This window comes from Mustela putorius, unplaced genomic scaffold (genome assembly GCF_011764305.1).
Source record: "Mustela putorius furo isolate JIRA1106 unplaced genomic scaffold, ASM1176430v1.1 tig00000421_pilon_pilon_pilon, whole genome shotgun sequence".
Classification (NCBI taxonomy): domain Eukaryota; kingdom Metazoa; phylum Chordata; class Mammalia; order Carnivora; family Mustelidae; genus Mustela; species Mustela putorius.
Genome location: NW_025421375.1, coordinates 15,286,892 through 15,311,957, shown reverse-complemented (window position 1 = coordinate 15,311,957; position 25,066 = coordinate 15,286,892). Strand labels below are relative to the sequence as shown.

Genomic DNA, 25,066 nt, shown 5'->3' with positions numbered 1-25,066 from the left:
CTCTTCTTTGAACAGTCTTTCTCACTTTCCTCTATTGCTATCTTTTTCTCAATAACCCTATTGAATTATATTTTATCTATTTTTCTGCTTTAGGCCTTCAGTAATAAATGCTGACAACTTTAAATTACCGGTACACATTTTTTAGACTATACTACCTGAATATATACTACCTGAATTACAATAGAACCCAAACTTGCCACATTATTCATCCTTCTCAACAGCCCTTCTTTCTGAGAATTGTATAAAGACATTATCAAGCATCTAGTAGATTTCCTTTTCTCTTTTTCTAGTTCATTACCAAAATAATTTTGGTAATAATGTATCTCTAATCCTCTGAGACCTGCAACCTGAGGGATTTTTCTAGAATACAAATCTAACTTTGTCACAGATCTGCTTAAAATATTTCAATTTTCCATCAAAATATAAAGACAATTTCTGAAATCTTTAGTATGGAATTCAATACTTTTAATAATGAAGCTCTCCTTTTCCTTCTCTCGATTGTATCCATTCACTCATTTATTCACCAATTCACCAATTTGTTTATCTATGTCAAACTATTAGGCACCAAGATTATAAGGTTAGAAATAATAAACACAGTACTTTCCCCCATAGATCTTTTAAAGTTACCCACTTCCACTGTACCCACATGGACCATTCTACCTCTAACAATGTCTTGATCTTTCAGGCATCGTGCCTTTGCCTCTGAAATTTTCCCTTACTTGATTGCCCTTGCATTCTCTGGCCATCTTATGGTGTTCCACTCATTCTTGGAGTAACTGAAATTGCAGCCTCTTTCTTCAAATTTTAAGTAATTTCTCCTACTTAAGTTGTAGTAGAATGTTCTCCAAACTGCCTGTTAATTATTTAATATTATACCGAAACTAATACGTAATATTGCATTGACATATAGTAACTATGTACTATAGGGACAAAAGGAAGGTCTTTGGAGTTAGTAAAATTCACTCTCAAGTCCTGACTCTGTCATCTATTATCTGTGTGATTCATTCTAGGAAAATTACTTAAGCTGTCTGTGTTCCTCTTTCTCGGTATATGAAAAAGTTTTAATGGGTCTAGTTATATATCTTAATCTAGATACCTAAATTTATGTCTCTATCTCTGCAAACCCATTTACTGCTGTCATATATCTTTGATCAATGTATTTTACTTAAGGGCAAAGATTCTGATATGTAGAGAATATATAGAGAGGTGATTCAAGGTATCTTATAAAATACATACCAGTACTCATATATGATTATACCCATGTCCCTGTCCTCAACAGTGTCCACTTTTCTTCATTAAGGTGCAGACATTAATAAGATTAGTTGGGTTAAATAACCAGCAGTGTTTATAACTAAATAGAACGTATGCTTGTGTGGCATTTTAAGCAATACCTATAAGACATTAGGCAGGTCATTTAGCTATTCTGAACTTCAGTGTCCTAATTTATAGAATGAGAAAGTAGAGTTCTTTCCTGTTCTAAATTCTCATTCTGATATTTAATTCTATAATTTATAGGACTCTGGTTATATAAGTAGTACGATAATAACAATACCAGAAACTCTGATAGTGCTTCATTGATTTTAAAAATTTTATATGCTTTATCTATTTTACTCTAATGACTTTGTGAGATGAGTACATTGTTACTATTATCTTTTAAGATGAGAAAACTAATGATAATACCCAAATGATGCAGGCATATTAGATAGTTTTAACTAGCTTCTGTTTTCTTTCTGCTATGCTAGTAGTTTCCGACCAATGTGCTTAGGACCCTGTGGAGGTCTCAGGACTCTAAATTTTACATTTTATAATCCTTAGTAGGAGCAATCTTTGCAGTTGTGAGTATGGGAATTATTTAACACTTTTTTTAAAAAATCATTTAAAAAAAATCTACCTATTCACCTATGTATCTACCCCCTGACATTTGCTTTATAATTTTATGATAGGTGACACAAAGTAGTTTGAAAGAAAACAGACCAAGCATCCAGGAAATTTAAATTCCCATCTCTGCTCTTCCTCCTGTTTACATAGTCTGCCTTTTATCTACATCAAATTTTCCATGTGTGGAACACAAAAATAGCAGCCATTCCATGAATTCTCCATGATGATACATACATATATAAAGAAAATTAGAGCAAACCCAAAGTCCTATTTGACCACTCATTTCAATCCTCTACTTTTTTTTCAAGTCTTTTCTTAAGCTGCTTAAAGCAGTGAAGTTGCTAATTTATTATGTAAATTAAGGTTCTTACGTTTTTTGAAAGTGCGCAACCAGATAAAGAAATAGAAAAGTCATGGCTGGAAACAGAGCAGCCATGGATTTTCAAACTGCAGAATGTGATTATGCCGCCAGCACATCTGGTGGAAACATGGATGTCCTCATAAATAAGACATTTCTGAGCGGTTTTCCACTAGACCATAATTTCCTTGAGTAAGCATACTTTCATTTAATTTAATTCATCTTTATGTCCACAGTATTCCATTACAGGACACAGAGTGGGTATATAATTAATATATTTTGGAAAAGTAGAAAGAATATGGAATCCCAGTTCTGCTGTTTACATGGATGAAATTGGGCAAAATACTTAAATGTATCTGTTGTAACATGGTACTAATGATAGTTACTTCACAGGATTATTTTAAGTCTTAAATATGCATGGCATTTGTTTAATGCTCAGTAAATGTTAATTTCCCTTCCATTAATCCTGAATGATGTAAAGAATATTTGTTATTTTAGGTAGGATTTTTTTTTTTTTTTTTTGAGTAAAGACCCTAATCCATTAGTATGCATAGAACATCCTGGAAATAGCAAAAATGTTTGTGGTTATGATTCAAAATAATTTAAAAGGGTCTTGATATAGGAAAATAGTCTGAGGATGATACTACATGAATAAATGAAGTCATCCTGTTAAAGACTTCAAATGCCATACTCAATAATTTTAACCTTTCCTTCTAAGAAATGGGAAAGTATTATAGTGGACCAGTGCAAAACTTACATTTATGATTTAGAAACAGTCCATGAGCAAGTTTAAAGTTAGACTTTGAGGGTGCCTAGCCTCATAGAGGACCAAGACAAGACATGATGAGGGTTCTGGATGGAGGCACTGGCATTGGGAATGGAATAGAGTAGATGGAGGAGAAGCCAATCTAGGGGCTATCTTGGTAGGACTTGACAAGAGATTAGATGTAAGGAATGCAACAGCAGAAGGATATGAGGATAACTCCAATGTTTCTAATTTTAAAACTAGGTGAATGACTGCTGTTGATATTCACTATTTATATGACCATATAACTAGAGGAAGGTTTATTGGATAACAATGATAATAATTCAGTGATAAAATATAACTACCATTTATTAAGTACCTAAACTGTCACCTGTTTGATCTTATTTAACCTTCAGACTACTTCTTTGAGATGGATATTATTTTTTTCCATGTTACATGTAAGAAAAATGAGGCTCAGACATACGGATTGTACAAATTTACTGAACTGAGTGAGAATTTGAGTACATGTCTGATTCTAAAGAGAATATCTATAAATGATATGCTATATTATGTGTCATTTAAGATTTGGAAAAAGAGTTTAATGAGGAAAAATCAAAATATTTGGCATTATTTAGCCCAGAGAAGTAAACGCATATTAAGCATGAAGCTTTTTTATATGAAAATTGGAAAATTGCTTTTGTTATAGAAGGCCAAAAAAATCAATATTTTGGAGCCAGACTGAAGTCAAAACAGATAAGTTATTAAAAAGAACTCATTAGGGGTGCCTGGGTGGCTCAGTGGGTTAAAGCCTCTGCCTTCGGCTCAGGTCATGATCTCAGAGTCCTGGGATCGAGCCCTACATCGGGCTCTCTGCTCAGCAGGGAGCCTGCTTCCTCCTCTCTCTCTGCCTGTCTCTCTGCCTACTTGTAATCTCTGTCTGTCAAATAAATAAATAAAATCTTTATAAAAAAAAAAAAGAACTCATTAAGTCAAAGAAATGTAAGACATTAAAATTGAAATGAGAATTTAAAAGGTTGAAAACACATCTTTACGGAATGGTGTATAAAAGTGTATAAAAAATGTCCTGCTAGATTCACATTCTAAGAATAGTACTCCGGAAAATGTAGGAGGAAATGTATGGCTGTTTTTGTTTTGGAAATTGTTTAATGTCATACACATTTTGCCTAAAAGCATGCAAGAGGTTGTTGTCCTATTAGACAGGAAAGAAGCAGCTCTTATACCAATCAGTAAGTAAATTAAAAATTGCAGCAGTAAAATAGGCCAAAAAAGTTCCATGACCAAGCAAGGCACGAAAGAAAGAATACAAATGACCAATACACATACAGTAAACACCCTACCTATCGAAATCAAAGAAAGGAAAATTAAAACAATAATATAGCATTATTTATTAAATTTGCAAATATTATTTGTGATAATATTGTCATCTAGGGTAAGGGAAAATAGCTTTTGATGGAAATATTAATTAGAAATAATCACAACAATAATAATACTAAACATTTCTATGAGTTTCCTCTCTGGCAGGTACTCTAGTGATTATTTTGCCTATTTTATCTATTAAATCTTCATAGTCATCACATGGAGTAGTTCTAGGAATCCCATTGTACAAATAAGGAAACTCATCCACATGGAATCAGCCTGTGGTCACATAATCAGACTGAATCCAGAGCCTGCATTCTACTTTCCCGAAAATTCCATTCTAACTGAAGGGTACCTACATAATTAGTGAAATGTGCAAACCCCTTACCTCAGCAATTCAAGAATTTCTCTCAAAGAAATGATTAAAGCTTTGATGAAAATTGATGTATGAGAGTAGACAGCATCCCATTTTATATAATAGTATGAAATCAGAAACAAGCCAGGGTCCAGCAATTGAGAATATTTAATAGCTATAAATCAATACTGTGGATGCAATCTGCATTATAATACTTAGAGGATTATTTAATTTCATGGGGGATGATTATATTATGCTTAATTAGTAAGGAAATTGCAGAATAGTCTATATAGCATAATTATAATCTCTATGAACACAAGCCTATATAAACACACACACACACACTTGAAATATTGGGGGTTTCTTCATAGAAATGTTAACATGTTCATCACTGAGTACTTAGGATATTGGTGAAATTTAACTGCATGTCTGGATGTTCTAATTTTTCCACAGTGACTATGTTAAAACAAACTATCTCTTTGTCACAGTCACAAGCTCCACACAGGTGACTCTTCATGATACATAAGAACTGAACAAATCCAATGAAACATGAAGGTCAAAAAAAGCATAACTCAGTCAACGGGATGAAAATCTGCACATTTTAACAAACATCTGGAATGTTACTCAAGGACAAAGAAGACTTCCTCTGAGTTGTACTGACAGGAGTAAACAATGCAAAAGCTACTGTCTTCATTTCCCACTAATGTTTCTGCTAATACATACTTTTAATGGTTCTGGGAGTCTGTCTAATCCCTGGGTGTCCTAAATGATGGCACTCACACAGCTTCCTGTGGTAGATAGATTATTCTAAAAACTCATGGTTTTTATAGCCAGAGGACTCTTTTCTGAGAATCCATTCTAAAGGTTCTCCTTCAATTTCTTCCTGCTCTGTCTTCCTTGCATCTTAGTAATTATTGATTTTTTCTAACTTCTGCAGCCTGACTCATCCGGTAGGTATTTATGGCAGCAACCTGTAGTCTCAGGGATTTCCTCTGTCATAGAACTCTTTCATACCCTCATCAGCTTAGTGTGACTTCTCTGTATGTCCTCCAATTGGGTTCAAGTGTATGTGGTTTTCCATCATGCTTAAAGCTCCCATTCATGGGGAAGATAATTTTAAAAATCTTTAAAAAAAAAAAAAGTTAATAGCTAGTCAGACTATGATTTACACACTAGTAACTTTTTGGCCCTGAGAAAATGTACCCAAAATATGAACATAACGAGTTAGCCTTCACTTTGTTTAATCAGCAGAAATATGAGCAATTTATTTTCCGTGGATGATTAGAATGCTCTACTGCAAAGTTTATTGACCTTTTAAGCTGACGTTCTGCCAGATAGTGTGACATTCTGCCCAAGCCTGTGATCCATGAGGTTTCCCCCATAGGTTGCTGTTAGAAGGAGGAGGAAGGATAATGTGGTGATGGCACCCAGGGATTGTTTTGTCTGTGTTTGCAAGACTGTGTGCAATCTGCCTTTTTAGGAAATACGGCACAGACTTTGGAACCAGACAAGCCTGCCATTAAAGCCACGCCTGCCACCCAGCAGCCATTGACCACAGGTATGTTGGGTGAAGTCTGTTTCTTTGTTTGTAAGAGGAGGATACTAATATCTACCATATAGTATTTTCTGTGAATATTAATTAAAGTAATAAAGTATTTTTTATTCAGAATTTCTTCCATGAAAATTTTTTGAATGAATTAAGGAAGTAATTAACTTTTGCACTTCATACTCTTCTCAATGGTATAATCATGGCCCTTAGACACAGATGCAGATCTTACTCATAAGTGCTACAATGATACTCAGTTTCTTTCTACACTTTTCATGGCTTTAAATGTTCATTTCAATCCAAATGAATGTTATTTTTCAAAAAGAAATGATACTAACTTATTTCATTTGCTATTAGCATTGATCATGACAACTGCCATTCAACAAACCTTATTTAGAAAATGATCCCTTATAAACAAAAACAGAAGTATAACCAGCTATCCATCTTAATTAGTAGGCACATATACTATTTAGAGACCTGCCACCTAATACTCTCCCACTGCCCTTTTATGCAGATGCATGTTAGCTTTCTAAATGCTGTCATCAATAAGGCCAAATTATATAAAATTATCCATCCTCAGAGTATTCCTTCACTTTTCCTAGACTTTCTTATTTTAGATCATAGCTGGCCATCTGGTGATATTTTGTATATTTTCTACAAGTTACAACCATGGACTTTGTGTCAGGTAGACCAGGGGTATCTATTTCTAGGATTAGCATACATATGTGCCCATAGGTAAATCACTTATCCTGTCTAGATTTACATTCTCTGACCATAAAAATAGCCTTCAAATGGTTATTCTAAGTATTTGTTTAGATAATGTTGATAAGTCATTTAGCACAAGTCTTGCCACATTCTAAGTACTCACTTTAACTCTTTTAATATCACTGAAATTTAATTTAAAAAGTGTAATGCAAGGTGATGAACACCACGGATGGTGGTCCTATTGTGAGTTCAGTGAATTGTATAAGACTGATGAATCACAGACCTGTACCCTTGAAACAAATAATACATTATATGTCAATGATAAATAAATAAATAAAAGGTATAATGCATACCTCTAATTGGGGGGCTATGACACTAAAAGCTCAGGAAATCCTGCCATTTGTGCCAGACCTGAAAGACATTATATTAAGTGAAATGAGTCAATCATAGAAAGACACCTCCTCTATGATCACACTTCTTTGTGGAATCTAAAATAGTCAAACCAAAAGAAACAGTACAATTGTGGCTCCCCAGGGCTTGGGCAAGGTGTGAAGGTGAGGGAGATAATGATCAGAAGGTACAGGGTTTCAGTAATCAGGAGAACTATTATACAGCAGAGTGTTGCATTGTATTGTATACTTAAAAGTTGCTCTACTCATGGACTTCCCTTAACAACCCACCTTAGCAATGCCAATCTAAAGTGCTAACCATAGGAGTCAGTGTTTTTGCCGATTCTATGGCATACTCAGCATTCTCAAGGACTCTCGTAGACTCCCACAGCATTATACTACCTCTTTGTCTTGTCTGCTGTTCCAGTTCCCAGGCTGGTAGCATTTCCTCTTCGATTTCCTCTCTATCTGCTGAGTTTCACTGCATAGTTGTTCGTTTTTGGTTTTTTTTTTTTTTTCTTCTTTTATTGAAAAGAAATTTTCTTCCCAAGGATCTCTGCAAGATTTTCATGAATGGCAGCAGTTCCCTCAGTTACGAGATAATATCATCCCAGGTTCTCTCTGCCTTTCTTACCAGATGTTTCTGACAAGTATCAACACATTCTCCTTGGTTGTACATTTAGTTTTCTCTATCTCAGCAAATAACCTTGACTCTATGTAACAAAAGAGACTGTAGACAGCTGATCCAGGAAACAAAACTTTTTACCCCAAGAATCTGGGATGGGCATTGAGGGGACTATATATGTATACTAATTAAAAATATATATATACATAATATATATATTATTCCCTGTCATATATACATCCATTCCTCTGTGGATGCTTTACACTATCTGGTGATTACTTTCTTCAGTTCTAGTGGATTCCATATCATTCCTCATGGAAGATCTAGTTCAGTTTCTCCTTCCTTTACAAGTCTTCAGTATCCTCAAGTCCTCTCTTGCTTACTGACTGATGGAGAATAAGACTATTTAATATGATAGTGTAATTTAATTTGCACAAATTCTGACATGTGATTCCATGTATTTTTCAGGACTTTCTCTAGCCTCAGAGGAAACATGTTTTCTTTCAATTTATATCCTCACATGAATTAGTTCTCAGCCTTAGACTGACCAAAAAAGATGATTGAGAAAACAAATAGAGAATTAACAGGATGAAGATGAAGAAGCTATTTTAAAGGATGAGCAAAAGTTAGCCAGGTTGCCTTAGTTTTATTTTATTTTTTTTTTAAGATTTATTTATTTATTTATTTGACAGACAGAGATCACAAGTAGTCAGGCAGGCAGAGAGAGAGGAGGAAGCAGGCTCCCCACTGAGCAGAGAGCCTCATGCGGGGCTTGATCCCAGGACCCCAGGATCATGACCTGAGTTGAAGGCAGAGGCTTTAACCCACTGAGCCACCCAGGCACCCCTTGCCTTAGTTTTAGACCAACCAAAAGCAGACCCTGAGACTAAGGCTTAAATGCAGGTAGTCTGTTTGAGAATTTATCCTAAGAAGCACATATAAGAACAGGAGTAAAACAAAGAAGGTGGGAAAAACCAATATAAGCATATGTTATTGGGTTGGATACCAAGACGAGTGACTGGTGCTTTATTATGTGGAAATTTCTCAGGAACTTTTTTTTTTTTAAAGATTTTATTTATTTATTTGACAGAGAGATCACAAGTAGGCAGAGAGGCAGGCAGAGAGAGAGAGGAGGAAGCAGGCTCCTTGCTGAGCAGAGAGTCCGATGCGGGACTCGATCCCGGGACTCCGAGATCATGACCTGAGCCGAAGGCAGCGGCTTAACCCACTGAGCCACCCAGGTGCCCCTCTCAGGAACTTTTTACAATATTTTCAAAACCAACTACCTAGAGGGTGAAGGAGGAAACATTTATTTATATTTCCTATTGGTCAAGAATGGTATTTACCCAAAGAACAAAAAAATGCTAATTTAAAAGAATACATATATCCCTATGTGTACAGCTGCATTATTTACAATAGCCAAGATATGGAAGCAACCCAAGCATCCAATAATTCACGAGTGGATACAAAAGATGTAGTGTGTGTGTGTGTGTGTGTGTGTGATTATATAAATAATGGAATATTATTCAGCCCTAAAGAAGAATGAAATCTTGCCATTTGCAATGACATGGACGGAGCTAGAGAGCCTAATGCTAAGCACAGTGTATCAGTCAGAAAAACAAATATGTTTCAATCATATGTGGGATTTAAGATACAAGACAAATGAGAAAAAATAGAAAGAGAGACAAAACCAAGAAACAGACTCTTAAATATAGAGAACTGATGACTACCAGAGGGGAGGATGTGAGAACATGTATTAAACAGGTGATGGGGATTAATGAGTGCACTTGTCTTGATGAGAACTGGATGATATATGGAACTGTTGAATCACTCTATTTTACAACTCAAACTAACACTGTATGTTAACTAACTGGAATTGAAATAAAAATTTTTAAAGTGGAAAAAAAAAAAGGCTCCCACATGCACTGACTTCTCCTGTACCCATTCATCCCATTCATGACTATGAGACAAATTTCCACTAGCATCTCACATGACAACATCAGAGAAATCCATGGCAGGATATGAAACATACACATACAGGCCCACACTTGTGTCAAATTCCTTGAAGCCACCACAAAACTACTGACACACAGTGTCTCAAGTCAGAAATGGGTGCTAGAGGGTTTGAAGAGACACATAAGAAATATATGATTCACAGATCAAGGGAAGAAAGGTAGCACAGACATAATAAAAAACCATACAGTGCTATAAGCCAAGAATTTTTTTTTTTTTTTTTTTTAAGCAATGCAGGAAGAATAGTCATCTAAAACCCGGTATGGTCAGACAAGAAACAGAGAAGTAGATGGGGCTTTCATGCCATGCTACAAGATTTGGAATTAATTTTATAACTAATGGGAAATAAATTGATGATTTAAAGGGATATAATCATCACAAATGTTTCCATCTGTAATAAAGCAGTTGGCAAGAATTGGGATAAAAAACAATGTTGGAAAACAATAAATGGAATGACAGGAAGAAAAAAGTATTTGACAAGTTGGGATTTTTGCTTCAACAAATGATATGTCAAGTCAGTGGTTCTAAACTAGGAGCAATTTCACCTCACAAGGGACATTTAGCAATAACTAGACATTCTTGTTTGTCACAAATGGGAGGACAGTACCATATGGGTAGAGTACAAGGAGGCTGCTGCATATTCAACACACAAAACAGCCTCCAATAACAAAGAATTATCCAGCCCCCTGAGTCAATGGTACCAAAGTGGAGAAAACATAGACTGGGTACTCTATTTTAGCTCAGCCAGAGGATGTTAAGTATGCATATACTTATACAAATACATAGCTTGATGGCATTGAAGAAATAACAAAGTAATAAGGAATTATTAGAGCAAGATCCAGGGGCAGATGGAAGACCAAAGAGAGTAAGGTTTTTATTATGATAGTGTTGATGTAAATTTGGTGAGAACATATACCTTAACAATACTGAATTTTTCACCCCATGAACATAATACAACTCCAAATTATTAACATGTTTTGAAATCTGGTAGCAATTATTTGTTGTTTTCAGAGAGAAGTCTTTCATGTCTTTTTAAAAATATCTTCCTAAGTATTTTGGGCTTTATTCTGGTCTTATATTTTTTTATTTCATCTTCCAATTGTTTGTTATTAACATGTAAATAATATTGACTTTTTGGGTTGATCTTACTAAATTTACTTATTAACTATAGAATTAAAAACCTTGTAAATTTAATTTTCTCCAGCAAATTTTTTTAATACTCTTATAACCAGATAACTGAAAGCACCCTGTCGCATCCTAAAATTACTCACAATGATTGTCCAGTTGTTTTCAGACATTTTTAGTGGCAAAAACCTTTATTCAAATGAAATTTTAACTGGGAGTCCAAACAAATACAACAAATAAATCAGAGTTTCTCTGGCTGAAGTTTGTGTGAGAGGAGGGAAGGAAAACCTGGAGTGCTTAGCCCAGCAACTTCCAATGTGTATTATGTGGGAATTTGTCAGAGCCCCCAGAGCTCCAGGGACATAGCTAGGCAACCAGAGCAGGTTCTGGGGCCCTTGCATATAGAATAAGAATTCAAACTCTAGGAAATAGTCAAATTTCTATATTTATTGAGTGAAAACTTTTTACTGAAAGACAATGTAACAAACAGAAAGAGAAGCATAATTGCATATGGGACTATTTTAAAAATGTAAGAAAACGCTTATAAGCAAAGTGAGGTAACTTTGGGCATAAGCAAAACTCAGAATGGGAATCAGAGATAGTCTGTTATCCCTGGAAAATCCAATGTCAAATTAAAAGTATGGAAAAGCAAAGAAAATAAGAAGGGAACACACACACACACACACACACACACACACACACACACACCTTCACTAGAGAGACAAAATAGCAGAAGCTTTTGAGTCCAATGGTAAAAATTTGAATCCTTGCTCAACTTGATTATTACTGTGTGACCTTGGCCAACCTCTTTCAACTCTCCAACCCTGAACTCTCCAACCCTGAAGTGCTATAAAATTAGCACTTCTGAAGTTATGGAAGTAAAGTACTTCCCATCAATAAGAGCTTAATTATGGGTTTCTTAAAAAGTCTCCACCCCCACCCACCCAGTTAAGCACCCTTCTCTATGAGGCTAGCTCTCCCAAAATTGTGCATGCATAAACTAAACAGTAACAGTGACCTTGTGCACATTTGATTCTTAGAAATTATAGCATAATAGCAAAAGCATTCATGCCATATTAAAAAATCAATTCCAGGTAAATTAAAAACCTAAATGTGAAAGGCAAAACCATAAAGCTTTTAGAATATGGAAGAATATATTAATATCTTTGGTATCTTAAAACACAAAAAGCAGTAGCCATGAAGAAAAAGATTAATAAGGTCAACTACATTAAACTTATGATCATAATTTTGTCTTCTTCAAAAGATACCCTTTTTAAAAAGCAAAGAACCATGGAATGGAAAAAGGTATCTGCAACACATAGCTGACAAAGGGATTTTTATCCAGATTATTTATGATAAAAAAGAAAACTCTAAAAAGTCAGACAACCAGAGAGTAAAACAGGTAAAAGACTTAAAAGAACACTTCATAAAAGAGGAAATCAAATTACTAATAGACATACACTAAAGGCACTAAACTTCTGAAGTCAGGAAAATGCAAAATAATATTTTACTTCATACTAATACATATTAACAAGCATATAGAGCTACTAGATTTCTACACGGCTGGAAGGACTATAAATTGGTACCTCTTTGATAAAGCTCTTTGTTTACCTCTTTGGTAAACAATATATCATAATCTAGAAAGGTGGAAGAGGTAATCCCTTTAATTCAGAAATTTCACCCCTGTGTATAGTCTACAGAGATAAACGTGCTTATTTGCAACAGGTACAAGAATGTTGAAAGCACAGTTGTTCGTAATTGTCAAACATTGGAAGCAATCCAAATGCACACAACTTTAGAATGGAAAACACACTGTGGATACATAAATAAAGCAGACCATGGGCACAGCCACATTAGTGTCTTTAAAAAACATCATTTTGAACAAAAGAGAGCAAGTAACAAAAGTTTATAGACATTGTGTTACCATAAAGTTCTAAAAAAAAGAAAAAATGAAACTATGTTTAAAAAATGTGATGAAACCCAACACCCAGCCCTTCACACCAAGAGAAAGGAAACTCCCCACTTCACCAGACTTCAGCTGAACTCACAAGTGGGGGTCTTTACAGGTTAGGAGCTGGAGCTCCCTGGGCAGACAGCTTCCTTGCTTCCACCCAGTCCCACACCTGCGTGCACACGCACACATTCGCACACATGTGTGCACAGTTAAAACACACTCATAGTACTCTTACCTCCACAGTCATGATACAGGCGCACCCCTAAGTGTGAAGAACAGGCATGCTCAGCTGCCCTCTGGTCCTGCAGGCGTCCACTCGTATGTAATACGTGTAATACTCATATGTAATATGGTCGGCCACTGCCAGCATTGCACACCCCCCCCCACCAACCTGCACTGGCAGGGAATTTTTCAAACTTGTTCACCATTAAAAAAAAAAAAAAAAAAAAAAAAAAAAAGTATACATGAGTAGGAAACTTATAAAGGAGCTCCAGCAAATCATTTCAAATGAGTTAGGAGAGTAGCTGCTTCTGGGTGGAAATGAGGGAATCTGTGATTTGTGAGACTTACCCGTCAGGATCCCAAACAACTGTAACAGAGGAGAAATGAGGGGCCCCCGGGGTGGGCTCAGGCGTTAAGCGTCTGTCTTCGGCTCATGAACCAAGGATGCTGGGATCGAGCCCCGCACTGGGCTCCTTGCTTGGAGGGAGGCCTGCTTCTCCCTCTCCCACTCCCCCTGCTTGTGTTCCCTGCCCCGCCGTGTCTGTCAGATAAATAAATAAAATCTTTTTTAAAAAAGGGGGAGGGGATTATAAACCTGTAAGTACAATTCTGAAAAACCCCTTACGGCTGAGGGAGGTACACACGGAAGCACCAACGTGGGAGGGGTGTCCTTCCTCCAGACTGGGGTTCACGCCTTGTTAAGCAAGGGTGGCAGCGGTAGCCCACAGCACGGCGAAGGTCACGGCTTTATCGAGGCGGAAGTGATTCACCGTCACGGGGACGCCGGAACCATCCCTCTGGGGTCCAGACGGGTCAAGGTGCTGTGGTAGACACAGAGGGAGCTGCGACGTCACCCGGTTGGGAATCCTGTGTCGGCCACGGGGCCCAGGCCTAGAGGCCACACGGGCCAAAGACTGCACGCCCCGGAAGGGAAACCCCTTCCTCTTTCAAAGCCCCTCTAGCTCCCTCTACCGATGACGCTTAATATCACACGGGCACCAAAGGCGGCGGGAATCGGGGGTGGGGTGGAGGGGATGCTTAAAGCTCTGTTGTTGCGGAAGAGATTTGGGGGTGGGGGGTTTCAAGGCGAGAAGCAATCAGCTGATAACTGGCACAGAGGAGAGAGAGGGCCTTCTGTGATGCCCGTAATGTTCTAATACTTCACGGCTGTGATCATTACACAGGTGTTCTCATTACAGCTATTGTTAAACTAAGTATTATGTATGTTTCTGTATGTTATATTTCATAATAAGATGTTGATTTTAAAAATAAAATAAGCATATATATGATTAACATTTAGCTGACTTAAATTGTATTACATCTCCTGCTGTTAACTAACCACAAATTCTTTGTTAAGCTACCTAAGTATTCCTCATCTTGACTTCATTGTCCTTAGAATGGGGGTGGTAATACCTGTCCAGTGGTATGAAGCAATTCATATTTTCTAACAAAAGGAAAAGGGAAAAAACAAGGTAATATGTACGAAAGTGTTTTGAAGGTCATGTGAACATGTATAGTCAGAAGTAAGAATTATTAATTCGTCAATAATTTTGAAAACTCCAGTTTTTGCAAAGAAAAGTATATTACTCAGCGTTCTCTAGAAAAACAGAACCCATGAGATATATATGTAAAATAAGTGATTGACTCACATGATTATGGAGGCTGGGGATTCCCACAGTCTTCTTCAAGCTAGATACCCATGAAAGCCAGTGGGGTAATTCTAGTCCAAGTCTGAAGGCCTGAGAACCAGTAGAACCAATGGTGTTAAGTCCCAGTTCAAGGGCAGGAAAAGATCAATGTGTCCCCTCAACAGTCAGGCAAAAAGAATTCTCCCTTCCTCCACCTCTCTGTTCTCTTCATTCCCTCAACAGATTAGATGATGCCCATTTACATTGGTGAGGACAATCTACTTCACTCTGTTCACAAATTCAAGTGCTAATCACTTTCAAAAATACCATCGCAGACACATCTAGAAATATTTATCCAAATATCTGAGCACCTCATAAAATTAACCATCATAAGAAACACATACTCATTTTAACAGTGATATCACTACCAAAAAGGCCAAAAACTAAAAAGTATAATGCTGGTCTTCTCCTGGAGAATAAAGAGCATGTTTACAATTACTTACACAAAAAGTAAAATGTTTCTTCTCTTATTGTTGGAAAAACATGTTTTCCAAGCTGAAAGTGACCTAGAAATTATCTAGTCCAATCCTTCGTTTGTAAATATGAAAATATTGATGCCCCAAATGCTTGTGTTTTCAGTTGATGAATTCCAGAGCTGGAATTAGAATCCAATCTCCTAACATACAATTTATGTTCATCCCAGAATATTACACTGAGGATCTTAACAAATCCCCTAAAGTTGCAGAAAATCTGTGAGTATGAAAAGAAGCAGCAGCTATGGTCTACTTCCTTCTCTACTCGTTAGATTTCTCCCCTTTTGAGTAGATGTGATGCTGATATTTATTACCTATCAGTAGCCTCTACCCGAATGCGGGGAAGATGAACTTGCCATAATGGAATAAAAAATGAAAAGTGCGATAAGATGTAATGGAATGCAATAGAATCTCTGCTCGGTGCCCAAAGAAACCCAAAGTCACTGTTTGGGGGCCTCAGCCAGCTGGGCTGTGCTCAGGTGGGCACACGTGAGATCAGGGCTGTATCGAGTGAACATGCTGTCATGTCAGTCTCTGAAATCCCACACATCTACGAGTTGATGTGAAGACTGATATGACAACACGATGTTATTGTGATACCTAATCTTGGTTAAAATCCACTTCAAGGAAGAAAGTTGAAGCAAAGTTTGGCTCTGCCTTCTAATGACTTAGATATTTGAACTATAAGTTAGGAATCAATTCTACCCCAAAGTTCATTAATAGGTTACAAAGCACACTCACAGACAATAATCACTACAGTCTCCTTGCAGAGTGGGTGAAGGCTATTTGAGGAACTGGGGCAGAGAAGTGCTCCTCGCCTAAAATCAGAAACCCTGAGTCTTTGTGAAGTTTTGACCTGTGTAAGAGTTGAAACAGCTCTGACATCCTCCATTACCTGTGGAATGTAAAATACGGCCATTCTGCAGCTGGATGACAGTGATAAAGTGCAGACTAATGGTTTTCACCCTCTGCACAGACCCTGATGTTCCTGGCCTTTTCAAAACAGGGAGGCTAATGTCTAACAAGTCATGTAAAAGTCATAGTGAATGAACCCTAAAGTAAATGCAACATAACATCCCTTTGCATTTCGGTTTTCCTTGAAATATCATCACTTTAAGTTTAGAGTCGAAGCCAAAAGGCAACGATTCTGGGTGAGTTTTGAAATGTGTGTTAACTTAACCAGAAAACAATCCAGCAAAAAGAAGGTTGAATCACTTGCCGTCACTTGACAGTTTTAGCACTCGCTTTTCGCTTTGGCAATCAAGGTACTGGAATTGGATTCAAGACACTTTCCCTGAAATTAGGATTCAATCATTTTTAGTCAAAAGCTAAAATGGCAATTTATGAAAATATAAATTAGTTTCATCATAGAAAATACTGGAAATGGAGGCTTTTTGAATACCTACCATATAGAGATGTTTTTGCATATATTATATGCAAAATGACTACATATAACCTGCTGAGTAGATATCTTCTATTTTTTCTCATTTTACTGACATAACAACTCAAGTTCAGAAACGTGAAAGAATTGTTCAAAATCATGAATTCAGTAGGTGGCAGATTATAATAAAACTGAAGCCTTGTTCATAGTTTTTTTATTTGTTTTCAATATATGACACACCATTAAACCCTGTTAATCTCTACATTTAGAGCAGAACAAACTGCATCGTATATATGTTTGGTTGGTTAGTTTAACCTGTATGCATGTCCTTCTGTAATAGAAATCTGGGTTTCTATCACACTTCTAAGACGGGGGCAGAGAGGGTTTGGTATGGAGCCAGGATATCACAGAGGAGATATGAGAGAAGAGTGATTGAAAAATGGTAGACAAGATTAGTGAACCAGAATTTAGGTGATCTGGCTTCTGACGCACATTGCTGTAAGAGAATAAAATTAAGAGAAAAAGATTAGGACTTGAGAAAGAAAATAAAATGGTTCCTCAGCTCTGACCTAATCAGCTGAAGGGTTTTATAGTTGTGATTTGTGTCTCTCCACTTCCGCCTTTTAGAGATGTCTTAAATATTTAAAGACTTTGTGCATTCTCCTTTAAACAGAAACTTCCGTAGAGAAATGGCTATAGCTTTTTCCTTTTTCCTTTTTCCTATATCCTTCCATAATTGTGAGTTTCCAACTTTTTTGAGATAAGATTGACAAATAAAAATCATACATATTGAAGGTGAACAATGTGACATGTTAATATATGTGTACATTGAGAAATAATTACCACAATCAAGCTTATTAACATATTCATCACCCTGCTTTGTTACCTCTGTGTGTGTGTGTGTGTGTGTGTGTGTGTGTGTGGTAAGAACACTTAAAGATCTAGAAAGAGAAGATCTAAAAAGATCTAAGAAGAAGGATAAACCTTGAGGCTTCTACTCCTGACTGGCAATGAGATTCAACTAATTAAACAAAGAAGTAGAAGTGAAAACAAGACCTCAGAAGGTAATTGGTGTAATCTACACTTATGTACCAGCAGTGACCAACTCGTGATCAAATAGAGATCATACAGATTCAGAATGTAGCCTCCAATTTAATTTCAGGATGAGAGCTTTATGTATGTATGTATGTATGTATGTATGTATGTATGTATTGAGAGAAATGCAAGCAGGAGCACTAGGGGCAGAGGGAGACTGTGAGAGAGAATCTTAAGCAGGCTTAGCACAGAGCCCAAGGAGGGGCTTGACCTTACCACCCTGAGATCATGACCTGAGCCAAAATCAAGAGTTAGACACTTAACACACTGAACCACTAAGTCACCCCAGGATAAGAGCTTTCTAGAAAGCTACCTTTATCTTGCTACTTCTCTGAGATATAAAGCAAAATTATCTTCTCATTGGAATGATTTTTTACGATAAATAGGCAGTCTAATTTGTATAAATATACCCTGTTCCCTTGGGATTCAGTAAAGTAAAATAGGATGAATGTGTTTTGTTACCTGTTAAATAACACACTTTGCTTGATGTTAGTCATATTTTATTTTATTTTATTTTACTATTTGATTGTTTTAAAATAACCATTTATCATCTTTTTAAAGATACATATTTTTTAAACTTGTTACTAAAGGTCAAAAAGTTAAACGTCACTAACTATATTTTTTTTCCATAAATTGGTTCTCATACCAAAAAAAAAATGTTAACTAAGTTGATAAATGACTTAGTGGGTCATTTAGAAGGGTAGGACAATCCAAATCTGGCTAATAAATTATTCCAGTTTAGTGATGATAATAATTAACATTTCCTGGAAAGTTCCTACATCTTTGTAACATTTTTATAATGTTTCCTAACTTTTGGTCAATGCTATTCTTCTTTAGAATTATAAATACTGGTATGGAGGAAAAGCTTCTTGTTCTATCATGATACAAAATATATATATTCCAAGGTGGTTTTGTTTCACAGAGGAATGTTTGCATTGTTATTTTTAGTTAGTTTAGTTTACTTTTGTTTGTTTCCAACTGAAGAGAAGGAAAATATATAGATGTTGTTCAAAAAAAGCACAGGAAGGGAAAAAAACCCAGAGAGATGGTAAGAAGAGCCTGTCAGTGGAGGGATGAGATGTCAGTGGAGGGATGAGATGAGATCACCAGCCACAGACACAGCCTAGCAGATTTTCTTGGGCTTTGACAGGAATAGACAGAGTATTAGTGAAAAGGATCAGTTACACTCAGGGTTGTTGATACCTCTTCAAGAGATAAAAATCAACTTGTTCTTTCTTTCCTCAGTTAATCATTTTCAGTTTGATGTATAGGTTTCCCAACACAAGTCCACTGAGAACCTGTTTCTACAGGTTATTTTCTAGGGTGAGAAGGATTTTGAATCCATCCCTCTCAGGTAGAAAATTCGTCTTCCAAAGCACAGGACAAAACTATATCACAAAATGTCATGATAGAAACACTTAATTGGAAAAAAATTATCTCTCAATAGACTCTTTATAATTCTCCTATTGTTAAGTCCTTACTCTGTGGTAAGTGCCTTGTTTTTATTATTTCATTTAATATTGTAAACATACTAAAACATTTAAAATATGTACTGTTATTATCATTATCTTCGAATTATAGAAGAGGAAGCCAATATATAGAAAATTTAGGTTACTTGTTCAACACGAAATAGCTACTAAGTGTAACTTTTTTTTTATCTTTTGTTAAGATCTTCAGTGTCATATTCTGAGATGAACATAAATTGTATGTTAGGAGATTAGATTCCAATTCCAGCTCTGGAATTCATTAACTGAAAACATGAACATTTGAAGCATCAATACTTTCATATTTACAAACGAAGGATTGGATTAGATAATTTCTAGGTCACTTTCAGTTTGGAAAACGTGGGTTTCAGACAATAAGAGAAGAAACATTTTGCTTTTTGTGTAAATAATTGTAAACATGCTCTTGATTCTCAATGAGAAGACCAGCATTAGACTAATTTTAGTTCTTGGCCCTTTTGGTAGTAATATCACTGTTAAAATGAGTATGTGTTTCTTGTGATGGTTTATTTTATGTGTCAATTTGGCTGGATTTTGAGGTGCTCAGATATTTGGATAAACATTTCTAGATGTCTGTGATGGTATTTCTGGAAGTGATTAGCACTTGAATTTGTGAACACAGTGAAGTAGATTGTCCTCACCAATGTAGATGGGCATCATCTAATCTGTTGAGGGAATGAAGAGAACAGAGAGATAGAACGTGAACCCCAGCCTACCTGATTCCTACAATTACACCCTTTCTACTACTGCTCAAGCAATGGATTTCAGTACAAGAAAATAGTCTGGACAATATCTGACAGTTAGTTCATGTATTAGAGCCGTAGTACAGGTATCTTTATTAATCAGTTCTATCAAAGAAATTATAGTGATTACTATGTGGCATTCTTAGGAAATGATGTCTATATAATTGTATAAAGTTCAGTCATTTTCAGAGAAGCAAGTGATTTTTTTTTTTAAGATTCTATTTTTAAGCAATCTCTACAGAAATATCTGTTCCTTCCCTGCATGTCTCTTCCTCCATCCCTGAGTCTGCCTTAGACCGTTATGGAAGGAGCACCTGGGTGGCTCAGTGGGTTAAAGTCTCTGCCTTTGGCTCAGGTCATGATCCCAGGGTCCTGGGATCGAGTCCTACATTGGGCTCTCTGCTCAGCAGGCAGCCTGTCTCCTCCTCTCTCCCTGCCTGCCTCTCTGCCTACTTGTGATCTCTGTCTGTCAAATAAATAAATAAAATCTTAAAAAAAAAAAGTAAAGATCCCCAGGGTACTAGAATCAGACATTACCCATATCTGCAAACATCCCACGGACATCCTGAAAATTTCAGATTATCTGTTATTTTCTCAGTATGTATTAACAATAAATAGCAGATGAAGAATCATGTAAATCTCTATTTCTGATCAACTTTCAAATATCAGGGAAATAATAAATATGTGTCTTTATTGAAAATATTGCAAACATATACCGGTATTAAGACATGCCAATTAATCTTTATTTAGATTTTTCTAAGTGGCCTAGATAAATAGTATGGGCAGACATGTTACTTTTGAAATTTTAAATGATTTTAAAGGGCTCAGACTTAAATAGTGCATCATCCAACTGTTCCAGCTGTGGCCTTCTATTGTGTATTATCTAAATTTATGTGACTGGATTGTATGTTCAATGTAATAGATTTGTGGATACACCACCAAAAGGAAAACCCTATTTTTTTAAATTTTTGTCAATTGTATTGAGGTATAATTTATAGGAAATAAAGCATATCCATTCCAAACATACAATTCAATGAATTTTGACAAATATCTGGTCTTGGGTAACTACCTCCACAATCTAGAAATGGAACACAAACACAATCCTGAGAAGTTCTTAGAGCTCCTCCGCAAGTTAGTATATTGCCCTCACCTCCAGCCCGGGATCCTACTTCTCTGCTTCTCTCATTGTAGCTTAGGACTGTCATGTAAATGGAATCATACAGTATGTACTTTTTTCACCCCAATTTTTTAAAGAGACAATCACACTGATGCGGAGATCAGTGGTTTCAGATTTCACACACCCACTCCCACCCTCGTTGCAATGTATAAGGTATAGAAGGTTCCCACACTGGGTGCAATCAGACGTTCTAAAAGTTCTGTCAGTTTTGCTTTACATTGCCCTGACAATGAGGTCAGTCATCTTCTAATGTATTTGCTAGCCATTTGTACGTGTTCTGTTGTGAAATGCTTTTTCATGTGCTTTGCCCCTTGTTTTCTCTTAGTTGCTGATGCTTTACACACTAATTTTACAAGAGTTTGTTAACTCGTCTTGATAAAATTTCCTTTTGACTCTGTTTGTTGCTGATGACGTTTTCCCAGTTGTAACTCGTGTTTTCACTTAGGATTATTTTTTGACGAACTAAGTTTTTAAATTTTTATATTGTCAAATATTGTTAACGTTTTTGTGCCTGAAAATATGTTCACCAATATGTTCTACTGAGACATTCACAGGTTTTTTAAATATTAAAATCCTTAATCTATCTGATGATGATTTTATTTTTCTGGGTAACCAATCATCCAGTTTCATTTACTGAATTCTCTCACCTTTCCTTACTGTTGAGAGAGGCCACCTCTGATGTACCTAAATTCCAGTGGATGCCTGAGTCTAGTTCTTAGCTCTCTGTTCCATCCCATTGGCCAATTTTCTACCCCTGTGCCAGTTACATACTGTCTTTATTATTATGACTTATAAAAAGTCCCATAATTAATATGCCCAAGCATATGATAAATTATTTATTTTCAAAATCAAATATGAAGCAACAGTCAAAATGAATGAATTTTAGCTAAATATAATAATAAGTAAGAACATTAACAATATATTATTCTATAGGAGGAAGAGCCCTAAATTATTACATGTAGCATCATATACTTTTTAATAAAGTTAAAAACTGAAAAATATGCCTTTTTATGGGAAAATAAGACAATTAAAAGAAATTTACAAAAAGAAAATGTGTAAGACTGCTCTTCTTCAGGCTTATATTAGAAAATCTGCAAATACAATTCACCACATTATGGTATTAAAAGAGAAAAACAACATGACTCTTTCAAATAGGTTTAGGAAAAACATTAGATAAAATTCAAACTAAATTCCTAATTTAAAAAAACAACTCTTGGACTCCTGGGTGGCTCAGTGGGTTGGGCCTCTGCCTTCTGCTAGGGTCATGATCCCGGGGTCCTGGGATCAAGTTCCTCATCGGGCTCTATGCTCAGCAGAGAGCCTGCTTCCTCCTCTCTCTCTGCCTGCCTCTCTGCCTACTTGTGATTTCTCTCTCTCTCTCTGTCAAATAAATAAATAAATAATCTTTTAAAATAAAAAATAACTCTTAGTAATTCAGAAATAGATGAGGACACCATTAATCTGATAAAATATCTTTTGAAAACAAAAAGGCAGAAATTCCTGAGACCTATCGTCTTCTACCAACGACTTCAGACACAAAAAGGGAAAGTTAAGCTGGAACAGAAGCAAAACTGACCAAGCAGGCTAAACAATATGAAGACATGGCAGTCTGCATCCTGTCCGTAACCAAATAAGGAGCTGAATTATCTCCAATGAGGAAAGCATCTTTTTCTCAGTTACTTGTGAAAAATGTTGTAAAAAGCCATAGGTCATTTTAAAGAGTTATCTCAAGTACCAAGCTAAAGATAGGAGATGCTAAAGTGGTGGGGGGGAGGATTATTCATGATTACAGAGAGAAAACTGTGACAAAGCTTAGAGTACATCTACAATGATATACTATCACTTCTGGAGAAGTTCTTGATCACGCTGCTCCACAAGCAGAGAGCAAAATCTTCTATTTGTAAGTGAAAGATGAGTCTTACTGTTACGTGTCTGGGTTGCTTCTGGTGCTGAGAGGAAAGGGATTGTGGATCAGTCACCACAAGCATACCATCAAGTTGTGGGGTTTTTTTTTTTTCTGTTTTTTTTTTTTTAGATTTTATTTATTTATTTGTCAGAGAGAGAGAGAGCGCACAAGGAGGCAGAGCGGCAGGCAGAGGCAGAGAGAGAAGCAGGCTCCCCACTGAGCAAGGAGCCCGATGTGGGACTCGATCCCAGGACTCTGGGATCATGACCTGAGCTGAAGGCAGTGGCTTAACCAACTGAACCACCCAGGCGTCCCCATACCAACAAGTTTGAAGTCAGCAGAAACGAAGAGCCAATGGACACATCCTATCAGATTGGGTCTCATCCTCAACTTTTCTGTACTCTACTATGAGGTCTGAACTCCTCTGAGCAAGCCTGCCATCTTGCATAGACAGCTTTTGAGGGGACCATTGCTGAACTTGATACACTGAGTGAAGAGACATACAAGGACAGCAGGCTAATAATGCAGCAACTGAGAGGCAACTTGACCTTGGAGCAAAGAAACAAAGCTGAAGGAGGGAAAAGAGGGGAAAATTCACTAGCCTTTCAAATTTTGTCTGCCTTATTCTAAAAATTTACAGAGAGTAGACCGTTTGGTCTGACCAAACTAACCCAAATAGGTTTTTGTTTGTGATTGTGATAGGTTTTTGTTACTTCTGTTTGAATTTTTATCTTCCTTTTGTGACTTTTATGTTTAATATTAGAGGAGTAAAGCTAATTAACATGTAGAGAGTTGTCTTTCTTTTTTGACGTACCTACATTTATTTATTTATTTATTTGTTGTTAATTAAGTTTTTATTTTAGTTCCATTATAGTTAACAGAGTGTTATATTAGTTTCAGGTGTACCATCTACCGATTCAACACTTCCATACATCATCCTGTGCTCAACAGAACAAGAGCACTCCTTGGGATCTGTCTGCTTTTGAGGAGCTCCATATAGGAATATGGAACTTTTATACAACTTATGTTTGACACAGTACTGTGGGTACAGGTACACTGTGACTATATCTCAGTGGCTATCACATGTTAAGTGAAGTGTATTTGTGGAATACACAATCTCAGTGTGCACACTTTGAGTATAGCTGATGCGCAATATTACATCTGTGTCAGGTAGACGACATACTGATTGGACAACTCTAGACGTTATTTTGTGTTCACCACAACTGGATCTTCTATCTGTCACCATACAACTCTATCACAATACCACTGACTATATTCCCCCTGCTGTACCTTTTTTCAATGGCCACACTTTTCACTACAGCTACAGAAATGTTTTCTTTACAGAAAATTGTGACCCATTTGGCTCTAGGAAAGGGCAGAAATGGTTCATATTTTACACTTTGTAAAGTTACCTGTTGTGTACTTCGATTATTTTTGCTGTGGTTTTTTGTATCTAAATGTCTTGGGCAACCTGAGAACAAATCTACAAGAAAAGGTGCTGTAAAATCAAATTTCCTAATATCTATTATTTCATATACATCAATCACTAGTAAAACAAAAAAAATGTGTTTAACTTATTTTAGGGTTTTTCATTTTTGAGCTGTACATGCATGACTGTAAAGATAGTTAACAGAGAAATAATTTAAGATGATGGACAGTTTTGTTTAATTTTTCATGAAACTTTCAATGACAACTCAAGCATAATTGTGAGGAACATGTAGATTAAGATGATGCAAGTGGAATAAAAGTTTTATGACTGGACTCTAAAACGGGAAAGGATGGCATACTGTCATCCCTTTATTCACTTTT

The 25,066-nt window shown here is 36.3% G+C and overlaps 1 pseudogene; it reads left to right on the top strand.

Annotated features, from left to right (window-relative positions):
- Positions 1-4,173: 4,173 nt before the first annotated feature.
- Positions 4,174-23,887, top strand: LOC101673416 (annotated as a pseudogene).
- Positions 23,888-25,066: the final 1,179 nt, after the last annotated feature.